At 43.4% G+C, this 10,078-nt stretch overlaps 1 long non-coding RNA gene across 1 annotated transcript in view; it reads left to right on the top strand.

Annotated features, from left to right (window-relative positions):
- Nucleotides 1–592: 592 nt before the first annotated feature.
- Nucleotides 593–10,078, top strand: part of LOC123168649 (uncharacterized) — a 32,153-nt gene continuing 22,667 nt past the window's right edge. Inside the window, exon 1 of the long non-coding RNA XR_006484463.1 lies at nucleotides 593–740. This is a non-coding gene — a long non-coding RNA (uncharacterized lncRNA). The remainder of the gene's footprint in view (nucleotides 741–10,078) is intronic.

Below are 10,078 nucleotides of genomic sequence, written 5' to 3' on the forward strand. Positions count from 1 at the left end.
GGATGGAGAAGATGGGGGCACAATAGGGAAATGGATGGAGCGAAAGAAAGAAGAGAGTGGAGATGAGAGACAGGGTGAGAAAGAGGGTCTTTACATTAAAAAAAGGTCGACAATGATGGGTAAGCATGATTAGTACGAGGGTAAAGTATATATCATAGAACCATTGTCATATACAAGGAGCCCGTAGCAACGCACGGGCATTATACTAGTATGTGCTAATGTACGTGTAAAAGTTAACACTATGCGGTGCAAAAAGAGAAATTACCAACGGGGACACCGGTGAAGATCTGTCCTAGGACAAGTAGACGAAGCAGTCTACGTTAAACGTGTCAGAAGGTCAATGACTGCACCTTGCCGCGTTCGAAATCCAATCAAGTAACGCATCTTGGTCTTTTCTTCCCTCTTGTCGATTATTAACGACGTAGCTGATGGTGGGCCCAAGAACAGGGCGGCCCAGCGGTACGTCCATACCTGGTGGGCTGAACACGGCAAGGGCCCAGCGACCGTGGACCTGGAACGAGCGCGCCGGTCGGTTCGACGTTTGATTAGTACCACACCGGTGGCTGAGAAACGTATCTAGCGGTTTAAAAATCCTGGTACTGAGTTATTCATCGCCGAGGAAAGCATTCATGCACCAGCTATGCTAGCTAGCTGGTTGAACAGGTCTGCTGAGGCACCACCGATGACGGTTATTCATGAGCCAGCTATGCTAGCTAACCTGGCCGCACAGGTCTGCCGAGGTGAAAAGCATTCACTGGCGTAGCTAACCAGTGATGTAAGTCTTTTTTAAAATCCCTACCACCGCTGTTTTTATTTTAGATTTTTTTCCTTCCTTGTACAAAAAGATTAAACGGCGAGATGCTCTTAGCACGGTATGCAGGTAGTTTTTTTTTTCTTTGTGAAAATAAGGTATGCATGTTTTACTATTTTGCCGCATCTAACACAAAATGCAGTCATCCATCCCACCACACATACCCAATCAACACGTTTGTACAAATTTTCTCAACCATTTTGGTTTCATAATTTCTGAACATTGAAGTAGAGCTCATGTTTGTACTTTGCTATTTTCTGTTTCATTTGTCCTCCTTCTCGTGGAGCAGAGCAGGCGGCCGGGAAAGTTGCGCGGTCGGCCGGGCAGGGGCGATGTCAGCCGGCAGGAAGAGCATGTCGCTAGGGGGAGGCGTAGTCCGGCTGGGGCAACATCGGAGTCTATAGGAGTCAGGTGTAGTGCCCGGCAGCTTCCAAACAATGACCGGCAACTACGACGATGTGGGGAGTGGAGAATAGAGGCGAGAGTATGCGAGAAAGGGAACAGAGTGATGACCTGAAGCAGAGTTGGCGTTTGTACTTTGCTACCTTTTTGTTCATTCGTCCTCCCTCTCGTGAAGCAGAGGAGGCGGCCGGGGCAATGGCGTGGTTGGCAGGGCAGGGACGATGTCGGCCGGTAGGAGGGGGCGCCTCCAGGGGGAGTCATCGGCCAGCTGGGGCGGCATAGGCAACGATAGGAGCCTGTCGCAGGGGCCGGTGGCGACCAGATGATGATCGATGACTATGTCGTTGTGCACATGGGGGGGTGAGGGGGGGAGTCGAGAGTGTGAGAGAGAGTTGATAGAGTGATGTGCCGGTGGGAAGCTAAGTTAATAAGCCCGTGTAAATGTGACAAATTGTATGGCAATATACCAGCCACGTGTGCCATATACAGGGCGCTTCAAGCATGTGAATTATATAGCGGCATGTACTTACATGCAAGCACCATTGTCAGTTAAACTAGTTGTGTGTAGACTAATAAGATACACGGATTTTAGTTGTTTGGGGCCAATTTTTGTGGGTTTTGTTTCCCAATTTGTTGCTATACAAGATTTTAAGTGTACACTTTGGTGTTTTGCTGAAAATGATTGAAAAACCTAACATTTTTATGTGACAATTCAAACAGATTAATTATTTGTAAATGGTGTTTAATTTTTTTTAAATAACGCGGTCTATATTTTTGAAAGTTTTCATGGTGTCATTATATGACCACCTGAAGCTATGGTTATAATTGCAAAGTGTTACACAAAAGATTGATAAAGGTTCCAAAGAAACCCATTGGATATTCCCGGGAGATTCGAAATTTCGAAATGGAGAAGTGTATCTTGTTTGAGAGAGAGGTGGTAGTGTTGTCATTTACTTCACTTCCAAAGTTTGTATACATGTAATATCCACGATTGTGTAGTTAGATATCCAATTATGGATTTATTTTGGGTTGCTGTAAAATTTCAAGGGAATTTAATATATACAACTAGCAGCGTTTGCCTACGCCTACACACCGCAAGTGATGCTACTAGCTGCGCGTTCACAAGTATCACATGCTAATGGTAGTGTTTATGCATTTTAGGATTTTAAGGAAAATTACATGTGTTAATTTTTATGGGATAATTCAACCACAACAATTTTTGTAATTTGTTCTGAATTTAAAAAATGTAAACACGGTCTAAAAAATGAAACTTGGCATGGTCATTATATGACAACTCGAAACTGTGGTTATAATTTCAAAGTGTTGCACACATGTTTTCATATATGTTCCTTAGAAACCAAAGGGATCTCCACGGGATATTTGAAGTTTCCAAGGTCTGAAGCATGATCCGGTTTGGAGAGAGATGGTATAGCGTTGTCGTTTATTTGACTACAAAAGTTTGTATACATGGGTTTTCTGTTTCAATATTTTTAGTGTGCATATGTCTTTCTTGAAAGAAGTTGCAACATTCAAACACAACAACTCTCCTTTAATGGATTTTAAATTTTAAATGAGTTATATAGATGCTTGCACTACAGGCGAGCATGGAGAGATATGCGCGCTACCACTATGTGCAACTTTAGCGGCGTGCTAGAGAGCGTACACGCTACAAATGAATGGGGCCGAACGCGTGCCTGTTCCTGGTGTTGGGGAACACAGTATTTCAAAAAACATTCTACGATCACGCAAGATCTGTCTAGGAGATGCATAGCAACGAGAGAGGAGAGTGTGTCCACGTACCCTCGTAGACCGAAAGCGGAAGCGTTTAGTAACGCTGTTGATATAGTCGAACATCTTCGCGATTCAACCGATCCAAGCACCGAACGTACGGCACCTCCGCGTTCAGCACATGTTCAGCTCGATGACGTCCCTCGATCTCTTGATCCAGTTGAGGCCGAGGGAGATTTCCGTCAGCATGACGGCGTGGCGACGGTGATGATGAAGTTACCGGCGCAAGGCTTTGCCTAAGCACTACGACAATATGACCGAGGTGTGTAACTGTGGAGGGGGGCACCGCACACGGCTAATAGAAGACTTGGTGTGCCTTTGGGGTGCCCCCGCCCACGTATATAAAGGAGGGGGGAGAAGGAGGCCGGCCCTAGAGGGGGCACGCCAAGGGGGGCAGTCCTACTTGGGCTCCCGGTCCAAGTAGGATTCGCCCCCCCCCCTCCTTCCTTTCTTCGGAGGGGAAAAAGGAGGGATGAGAGGATGGGAAGAGGGAAAGGGGGGCCGCGCCCCTCCCCTTCCTATTCGGACTCCACTTGGGGGGGGGGGGGGGCGCCTCCCCCTTCTGGGCTGTCCCCTCTTCTCTTCCATGGCCCATAAGGCCCATGATTTCCCCCGGGGGATTCCGGTAACCTCCCGGTACTCCGGAAAAATGCCCGAATCACTCGGAACCATTCCGATGTCCAAATGTAACCTTCCAATATATGAATCTTTACCTCTCGACCATTTTGAGACTCCTCATCACCCCTGTGATCTCATCCAGGACTCCAAACAATCTTCGGTCATCAAATCACATAACTCATAATACAAATCGTCATCGAACGTGAAACGTGCGGACCCTAAGGGTTCGAGAACTATGTAGACATGACCGAGACACATCTCCGGCTGATAACCAATAGCGGAACCTGGATACTCATATTGGCTCCTACATATTCAACTAAGATCTTTATCGGTCAAACCGCATAACAACATACGTTGTTACCTTTGTCATCGGTATGTTACTTGCCCGGGATTCGATCATGGGTATCATCATACCTAGTTCAATCTCATTACTGGCAAGTCTATTTACTCGTTCCGTAGTGCATCATCCCGCAACTAAATCATTCGTCACATCGCTTGCAAGGCTCATAATGATGTGCATTACCGAGAGGGCCCAGAGATACCTCTCTGATAATTGGAGTGACAAATCCTAATCCCGATCTATGCCAACCCAACAAACACCTTCGGAGACACCTGTAGAGCATCTTTATAACCACCCAGTTACGTTGTGACGTTTGATAGCACACAAGGTGTTCCTCCGGTATTCGGGAGTTGCAGAATCTCATAGTCTGAGGAACATGTATAAGTCATGAAGAAAGTTGTAGCAATAAAACTAATCGATCACTAATGCTAAGCTAACGGATGGGTCTTGTCCATCACATCATTCTCTAATGATGTGACCCCGTTCATCAAATGACAACACATGTCTATGGTCAGGAAACTTAACCATCTTTGATTACCGAGCTAGTCAGGTAGAGGCATACTAGGGACACTCTGTTTGTCTATGTATTCACACATCTACTAAGTTTCCGGTTAATACAATTGTAGCATGAATAATAAACATTTATCATGATAGGAAATATAAATAACAACTTTATTATTGCCTCTAGGGCATATTTCCTTCAGTCTCCCACTTGCACTATAGTCAATAATCTCGCTTACACAGTAATGATTCTAACACCCATGGAGTCTTGGTGTTGATCATGTTTTGCCCGTGGAAGAGGCTTAGTCAACAGGTCTGCAACAGTCAGATCCGTGTGTATTTTGCCAATCTCTATGTCTCCCTCCTTGACTTGACCGCGGATGGAATTGAAGCGTCTCTTGATGCGTTTGGTTCTCTTGTGAAATCTGGATTCCTTCGCCAAGGCTATTGCTCTAGTATTGTCACAAAAGATTTTCATTGGACATGAAATCCTTCATCTAGACTCCTTCATTTGCTGCTTCCGAAGCAGCTATGTACTCCACTTCACACGTAGATCCCGCCACGACGCTCTGCTTGGAACTGCACCAACTGACAGCTCCACCAATATAAATACGTATCCGGTTTGTGACTTAGAGTCATCCGGATCAGTGTCAAAGCTTGCATCAACGTAACCATTTACGACGAGCTCTTTGTCACCTCCATAAACGAGAAACATATCCTTAGTCCTTTTCAGACATTTCAGGATGTTATTGACCGCTGTCCAGTGATCCACTCCTGGATTACTTTGGTACCTACCTGCTAAACTTATAGAAAGGCACACATCAGGTCTGGTACACAACATTGCATACATGATAGAACCTATGGCTGAAGCATAGGGGATGACTTTCAATTTCTCTCTATCTTCTGCAGTGGTCGGGCATAGAGTCTGACTCAATTTTACACCTTATAACACAGGCAAGAACCCTTTCTTTGACTGATCCATTTTGAACTTCTTCAAAACTTTATCAAGGTATGTGCTTTGTGAAAGTCCAATTAAGCGTTTTGATCTATCCCTATAGATCTTGATGCCCAATATATAAGCAGCTTCACCGTGGTCTTTCATTGAAAAATTCTTATTCAAGTATCCTTTTATGCTGTCCAGAAATTCAGTATCATTTCCAATCAATAATTTGTCATCTACCTATAATATTAGAAATGCTACAGAGCTCCCACTCACTTTCTTGTAAATACAGGCTTCTCCAAAAGTCTGTATAAAACCATATGCCTTGATCACATTATCAAAGCGTATATTCCAACTCCGAGATGCTTGCACCAGTCCATAAATGGATCGCTGGAGCTTGCACACTTTGTTAGCACATTTAGGATCGACAAAACCTTCTGGTTGCATCATATACAACTCTTTTTTAAGGTATCCATTAAGGAATGCAGTTTTGACATCCATTTGCCAAATTTCATAACCATAAAATATGGCAATTGCTAACATGAATCGGACAGACTTAGGCATCGCTACGGGTGAGAAGGTCTCATCGTAGTCAACTCCTTGAACTTGTCGAAAACCTTTTGCAACAAGTCGAGCTTTGTAGACACTAACATTACCGTCAGCGTCAGTCTTCTTCTTGAAGATCCATTTATTCTCTATGGCTTGCCGATCATCGGGCAAGTCAACCAAAGTCCACACTTTGTTCTCATACATGGATCCAATCTCAGATTTCATGGCCTCAAGCCATTTCGCGTAATCTGGGCTCATCACCGCTTCCTCATAATTCGTAGGTTCGTCATGGTCTAGCAACATGACCTCCAGAATATTATTACCGTACCACTCTGGTGCGGATCGTACTCTGGTTGACCTACACGGTTCGGTAGTAACTTGATCCGAAGTTTCATGATCATCATCATTAACTTCCTCTCTAATTGGTGTAGGCATGACTGGAACTGATTTCTGTGATGAACTATTTTCCAATTCGGGAGAAGGTACAATTACCTCATCAAGTTCTACTTTCCTCCCACTCACTTCTTTCAAGAGAAACTACTTCTCTAGAAACGATCCATTCTTAGCAACGAATATCTTGCCTTCGGATCTGTGATAGAAGGTGTACCAAACAGTTTCCTCTGGGTATCCTATGAAGACGCTTTTCTCTGATTTGGGTTCGATCTTATAAAGTTGAAGCTTTTTCACATAAGCATAGCAGCCCCAAACTTTAAGAAACGACAGCTTAGGTTTCTTGCCAAACCACAGTTCATACGGTGTCATCTCAACGGATTTAGATGGTGCCCTATTTAACGTGAATGCAACAGTCTCTCAAGCATAACCCAAAACGATAGCGGTAAATCAGTAAGAGACATCATAGATCGCACCATATCTAATAAAGTGCGGTTACGACATTCGGACACACCATTACGCTGTGGTGTTCCAGGTGGCGTGAGTTGCGAAACTATTCCGCATTGTTTTAAATGAAGATTAAACTCGTAACTCAAATATTCTCCTCCATGATCAGATCGTAGAAACTTTATTTTCCGGTTATGATGATTTTCCACTTCACTCTGTAATTCTTTGAACTTTTCAAGTGTTTCAGACTTATGTTTCATTAAGTACATATACCCATATCTGCTCAAATCATCTGTGAAGGTCAGAAAATAACGATACCCGCCGCGAGCTTCAACACTCATTGGACCGCATAAATCAGTATGTATTATTTCCAATAAGTCAGTTGCTCGCTCCATTGTTCCGGAGAACGGAGTCTTAGTCATCTTGCCCATGAGGCATAGTTCGCAAGCATCAAGTGATTCCAAAAGTCCATCAGCATGGAGTTTCTTCATGCGCTTTACACCAATATATATGACCTAAACGGCAGTGCCACAAATAAGTTGCACTATAATTATTAACCTTGCATCTTTTGGCTTAAATATTATCAACATGTGTATCACTACGATCGAGATTCAACAAATATAGACCACTCATCAAGGGTGCATGACCATAAAAGATATTACTCATATAAATAGAACAACCATTATTCTCTGATTTAAATGAATAACCGTCTCACATCAAACAAGATCCAGATATAATGTTCATGCTCAACGCTGGTGCCAAATAATGATTATTCAGATCTAAAACTAATCGCGAAGGTAGATGTAGAGGTAGCGTGCTGACAGCGATCACATCGACTTTGGAACCATTTCCCACGCGTATCGTCACCTCGTCCTTAGCCAATCTTCGTTTAATCCGTAGCCCCTGTTTCGAGTTGCAAATATGAGCAACAGAACCAGTATCAACTAGCCAGGTGCTACTACGAGTATTAGTAAGGTACACATCAATAACATGTATATCAAATATACCATTCACTTTGCCATCCTTCTTATCCGCCAAATACTTGGGGCAGTTCCGCTTCCAGTGACCAGTCCCTTTGCAGTAGAAGCACTCAGTCTCAAGCTTAGGTCCAGACTTGGGCTTCTTCACTTGAGCAGCAACTTGTTTGTCATTCTTCTTGAAGTTCTCCTTCTTCCCTTTGCATTTTTTCTTGAAACTAGTGGTCTTGTTAACCATCAACACTTGATGCTCCTTCTTGATTTCTACCTCCGCAGCCTTTAGCATCGCGAAGAGCTCGGGAATTGTCTTATCCATCCCTTGCATATTATAGTTCATCACGAAGCTTTTGTAGTTTGGTGGCAGTGATTGAAGAACTCTGTCAATGACACTATCATCAGGAAGATTAACTCTCAGTTGAGTCAAGTGGTTGTGGTACCCAGACATTCTGAGTATATGTTCACTGACAGAACTATTCTCCTCCATCTTGCAGCTATACAACTTGTTGGAGACTTCATATCTCTCAATCCGGGCATTTGCTTGAAATATTAACTTCAACTCCTGGAACATCTCATATGCTCCATGACGTTGAACATGTCGTTGAAGTCCCGGTTCTAAGCCGTAAAGCATGGCACACTGAACTATCGAGTAGTCATCATCTTTGCTCTGCCAGACGTTCACAACGCCCCGAGTTGCTCTTCCAGCGGGTTTTTCACCTAGCGGTGCTTCCAGGACGTAATTCTTCTATGCGGCAATGATCACGTTACGGACCCAGTCCGTGTAGTTGCTACCATCATCTTTCAACTTAGCTTTCTAGGAACGCATTAAAATTCAAAGGAACGGTAGCACGGGCCATTGATTTACAACAACATAGACATGCAAAAACTATCAGGTACTAAGTTCGTGATAAATTAAAGTTCAATTAATCATATTACTTAAGAAGTCCCACTTAGATAGACATCCCTCTAGTCATCTAAATGATCACGTGATCCATATCAACTAAACCATGTCCGATCATCACGTGAGATGTAGTAGTTTTCAATGGTGAACATCTCTATGTTGATCATATCTACTATATGATTCACATTCGACCTTTCGGTCTCAGTGTTCCGAGGCCATATCTGCATATGGTAGGCTCGTCAAGTTTAAACCGAGTATTCTGCGTGTGCAAAACTAGCTTGCACCCGTTGTATGTGAACGTAGAGCTTATCACACCCGATCATCACGTGGTGTCTCGGCACGACGAACTGTAGCAACCGTGCATACTCAGGGAGAACACTTGTACCTTGAAATTTAGTGAGAGATCATCTTATAATGCTACCGCCGTACTAAGCAAAATAAGATGCATAAAAGATAAACATCATATGCAATCAAAATAAGTGATATGATATGGCAATCATCATCTTGTGCCTTCGATCTCCATCTCCAAAGCACCATCATGATCACCATCGTCACTGGCTTGACATCTTGATCTCCATCGTAGCATCGTTATCGTCTCGCCAACTATTGCTTCTACGACTATCGCTACCGCTTAGTGATAAAGTAAAGCAATTACATGCTGATTGCATTTCATACAATAAAGCGACAACCATAAGGCTCCTGCCAGTTGCCGATAACTTCTACAAAACATGATCATCTCATACAACAATTTATATCTCATCGCGTCATGACCGCATCACATCACAACATGCCCTGCCAAAACAAGTTAGACGTCCTCTACTTTGTTGTTGCAAGTTTTACGTGGCTGCTATGGGCTTAGCAAGAACCGTTCTTACCTACGCGTAAAAACCACAACGATTTTTTGTCAAGTGTGCTGTTTTAACCTTCAACAAGGACCGGGCATAGTCAAACTCGATTCAACTAAAGTTGGAGAAACAGACACCCACTAGCCACCTGTGTGCGAAGCACGTCGGTAGGACGACTCCCATGAACGCGGTCATGTAATGTCGATCTGGGCCCTTCATCCAACAATACCGCCGAATCAAAGCCGTTGCTGGTAAGAAGTATGACTATTATCACCCACAACTCATTCTGTTCTACTCGTGCATATAACATCTATGTGACGGCCGGATCATTAAGCTACAGTAATCCCACGCTAATGATGCCGCGTCACCACGGTCACTGTTGTTAACCTCGCGATGATTCGAAACCATTTCAAAATTCAAATTCAAAATAATGTCAACAATAAAAAATTTCAAAAGTTAAAACAAAAATGTTCGGGAGGTGCCATAATTTGCATGTGTCAGTATGGTGCAATAAACACATTTTTATAAAATGCCTAGATATTTTATATTGGATGGAAACAACAAAACAATTA

This window comes from Triticum aestivum, chromosome 7D (genome assembly GCF_018294505.1).
Source record: "Triticum aestivum cultivar Chinese Spring chromosome 7D, IWGSC CS RefSeq v2.1, whole genome shotgun sequence".
Lineage (NCBI taxonomy): Eukaryota > Viridiplantae > Streptophyta > Magnoliopsida > Poales > Poaceae > Triticum > Triticum aestivum.